This window comes from Silene latifolia, chromosome 10 (genome assembly GCF_048544455.1).
Source record: "Silene latifolia isolate original U9 population chromosome 10, ASM4854445v1, whole genome shotgun sequence".
Lineage (NCBI taxonomy): Eukaryota > Viridiplantae > Streptophyta > Magnoliopsida > Caryophyllales > Caryophyllaceae > Silene > Silene latifolia.
Genome location: NC_133535.1, coordinates 155,149,775 through 155,153,761, shown reverse-complemented (window position 1 = coordinate 155,153,761; position 3,987 = coordinate 155,149,775). Strand labels below are relative to the sequence as shown.

The window sequence follows — 3,987 nt, the reverse complement described above, 5'->3', positions numbered from 1 at the left end:
TGAAAGGTTTAAGAAATGATTGTGATTAAGAGTTCCTTCCAAAGAACTGGAAGAAATATCCAATTTCTCGAGCATAGCGAGCTGGCCTATGCCATGACTAATCTCGCCGATTAGCTGATTGCCATTAAGGTACAACTCCCTCAACGAAGAAAGTAACCTGATACTATCCGGAATGGCACCCCAGAAGTGATTATGACTCAAATCCAGTGTCAATAGCGACTCGTTTTCACATCCAATGGAAGCTTCAACGATGCTTGTTAGCTCATCAGTGAAGTTGTTAGCCCCTAAGTAGAGATGTTGCAAGTTACACGACTTTCTAACGAGTTCAAGAACGCTTCCTTGAAAATTATTATCCGAAAGAGAGAGATATGTAAGGGACTGCATATTTAGAATCTCACTTGGGATAGGACCTTGAAGCGAGTTCATAGATATATCGAGTGACACAAGTTGAGTGTTAACTCCAGGGAAGTTAAACAGCCACTTGTATATGGCAGTGTCATTGAAATCATTATCAGAAAGGTTGATCGAACCAAGCGTGGCTGAGAAATTATCGTATGTTACTGGTATCTGGATTTTCATAGGAAATAGACAGCTCTGCATTCGAAGAACTTTTAAAGACGGAAGGCTGGTAACTATTTGCAGCCAACTAGTGACATTTCTAAGATCCACATGACTCAAGTCTAGGTATCTTAGCAAGGTTAGCCGCGAGAGCCACCCTAAGCTTGCTACAGAAAGAGGATTAGACGAGATGTCTAAGGTAGTATATACAGCTTAACATCATTTCATGGACCAACTATAAGGATAAGAATTTGACATTTTGACCGAGTATCAGCTCGATGTCAACAACGCTTTTTTATATGGTGACTTGTTTAAAGAGGTTATGTGAAGCATTTTACCTGGTTTTTCTATTTCAATTTTCAACGGAAAGGTCCGATCATTTGCATAAATCATTATATGGTCTTCGTCAGTCGCTCTACTTGATTCGCCAAGCTAGTTTTTCGCGTATATGTAGCATCGAAACCCTGCAATTGGGTGCTAACTGGAATTTCCCCCGGACAAGTCATTGTTTGACAAATCCAAGATTCCAGAGACTTCACTTTGGTTAGGCTCACAGGGATTTCAGCCATTATAATTGTTTGATAAATCGTGAAACTCGAAAGCCGTCAGGTTATCGATTTCATATGGAATGCTTCCGCTCAAACTGTTTTTTGACAATACCAAGGAGACCAGTCCGCGAGACTAGATATTCCACCAACGATTTCTGTTCTTTCTTTTTCCACAAAACAAATGCACTTGCCTCATTGGGATTTAACGGATAATCTTCGAGCAATGTTGTAGAGGCAAACGCCAACCCAAGATCCGGATTGAGTATTGCTGTTAAATTACCAACGCAATCAGGAATTACTTCTGAGATGTGATTAATTGCAAGGCCTAACAGCAGAAGACTGGGAACTATGCATCTTCTGTAGAGCATAAAACCAAGTATGGCAACAGAAGGTGCTTCAGGGTCATAATACAACTAACAGTTCAGCGACAGCGATAACTATATCCGCAAGTTTAAAGATAACATAGAACATTTTGTTGGTTACATACGCACCTCTTACAATATCTGGCTATCTGCCTGTCTACAATATCTCTTTCGGCCACGAAAATTTGAATCAAAGAAGATGATGAAATGAATGGCACTACCTAATTTCAAAAACCTTATACTTCCAGAACCCTGAAAACGGAACATTGCTCCGGCTTTAAGTATGGTGGCATCTAAAAGAGGACGACATATATCTTTCAGATGCCGCTACAGAAACAGGACTACATTCAACATGTAAAGGTTTTAGTTCTAGACTTATGTTAAAGCATCTATACTCCAAGGAGAGCAGTACAGAGTACAGACGATAGTAGTATATATATAAAACTGTACGACATCGCAGCAGATGACTCCATGTGACATCTTGACTTATCCTTCAGGCTTCAAGCATCCTGCATTCCTGCCCAACTTCACCCTGTAGGAAAGTCAATAGGCTATAGGAGTGGTCAATATCAGCCATAAAACAACTAAAGTTAAAGACAAAGCTAGCAACAGCTTTTAATAAATACCAAATCCACAACTAGTTCTCCGAGTAAAAACTAATAGCGATGAATAATCCGAACAAACTTCTCATTTCTCATGTAGGCTGTTCTTTTTGGTTGCTGTCAGTAGCATGACAGATAAATTTTTTTTTGGTAGGACGACGTTATAGACATCTTTGGCAGACATTACATAATTTACTTACACACAATATGCAAGAGTCTCGTCATGAACTAGAGTGAAATATGAGTGATAGCATGTAGGTTAGATATACGCAAGTTGAACGGGATAACATCCATATCATAGTACAAGATTGTAATGAAAGAGTCCATGCTACTTACCACAAAGTTTCCAATTTTAGCCAAATATTTTCTCCCACTCTTCTTCAGCCCCTTTAAGAAGGTGATGAGTAAAGTACATAAGTGGGCATGTTTTATTATAAAATCGTTTTACAGAATACTTGCTTATATTAAATAGAGAAAAACAAAGTAGTTATTACCAGAGAGAGACATAATGGCAATGATTTTATCAGCCTCGAGATGCCCAAGTAAAACAAGATTGACGTTGACGTCCTCGTCTCCGTCCCAATCATCATCAACTACAGCTTGGAATGTACCCAATTGGCCATTCTGCCAAGCGGTAAAGGTGATATATAACTCACATCCATATCAGAAGGCAACCCTAACAAAGGAAAAGAACTCCAGCTTTGACGATTGTTGGTTGATAATTTTGTACTGCTGGATGGCTATGCGAGATTTAGTAGCGTAATGTTGCTCGTCTTCATCGCTAATAAGTCCGGGACTATTCTCAATTGCGCCCATCCCACCGTCAGTGTCATCTCCGCCAGGGTGAGTAAAGTCAGAGAGGCATCTCTTCCATCTACACTGCCACAACAAGCGGGTGAGGCGCGAAAACAGTCTCGGCTTGCATTGCTTAAGTTCGCGGCCATCAAGTTCCAAAATAGAGGCACCAGTTGTGTCAGGTAGTCCTGTTAAAGCACGCTTAGTTTGTAACCACTCTTCTAATTTTCTTTTGTACCCACTCTTTACCATTTCCCGGCCTCTTGCTTCGATCGATAATCTAAACTATCGTTAGAACTCACAGAAGAAACATCATCATATTCATATGAAGCCATCGTCACGTCTTCCTAATTTCAAACACCCAATTAAGAAATCAGAGTTTAAATTGTATAAAACTTCAAAATTCAAATACCCTAATTTCAAACAGCACTCAATTAAGCAATCAATTTTGGGATTAAATCAAATTTCAAAATTCAATTACCCTAAACCCTAATTTCAAATACCCAAAATATACCCAGAATTATATATTTGACTGAATTAGCAATAAGTATTGGAAGAGAAAGAACAACAAGCATAGTCGAAAGAAAAGGAGCTACCTGGAGAGATGAGAGACAAGCCAGAACTTTTTTCCCGCCTCACCGACTTCTTGTAATAAAGGAATGAAAATTGACGGATATGTGCCGTCACAAACAAGAATTTGTGATATAGGAAGGGTTTTTCTGAAGTGATACGCATTAATAAACCAAATAGGTAAAGATTTACAATAAATTCTCATGATAAATTCAATTATAAACTTAGTTTTATAATAATTAGTGAGAATACTAGTTGAAAAGCCCGTGCGATGTGTCACGGTCCGCTACTTTTGCCGGACCGTGGCGCGCACCTTTACCCGTCTCAAGGCAAGATGCAAGCGACAAGGATCTTCGTACTAGTGAGGGATCGCCCACTAGCACGATACTCGGGTCTCGGGGTGTGAGTCGGGATCCTAGTGTCGATCCCACAAACACGGCTTGTTAGTAAAGTGAAGGCTAAGAGTCGTTCACAACAAAGCAACAACAAGCAATACGAAGGCACAAGGTAGGAAGTAGATTTTCATTCACTAGTACTCCCTAAAGAGGGAAA

At 39.7% G+C, this 3,987-nt stretch overlaps 1 long non-coding RNA gene across 1 annotated transcript; it reads right to left on the bottom strand.

Annotated features, from left to right (window-relative positions):
* Positions 1–1,983: 1,983 nt before the first annotated feature.
* Positions 1,984–2,731, bottom strand: LOC141609401 (uncharacterized). Its single transcript, XR_012527402.1, has 3 exons — positions 2,565–2,731; positions 2,407–2,457; positions 1,984–2,019 (listed from the first exon to the last, which is right to left on the bottom strand). It is a non-coding gene; the product is annotated as an uncharacterized LOC141609401 (long non-coding RNA).
* Positions 2,732–3,987: the final 1,256 nt, after the last annotated feature.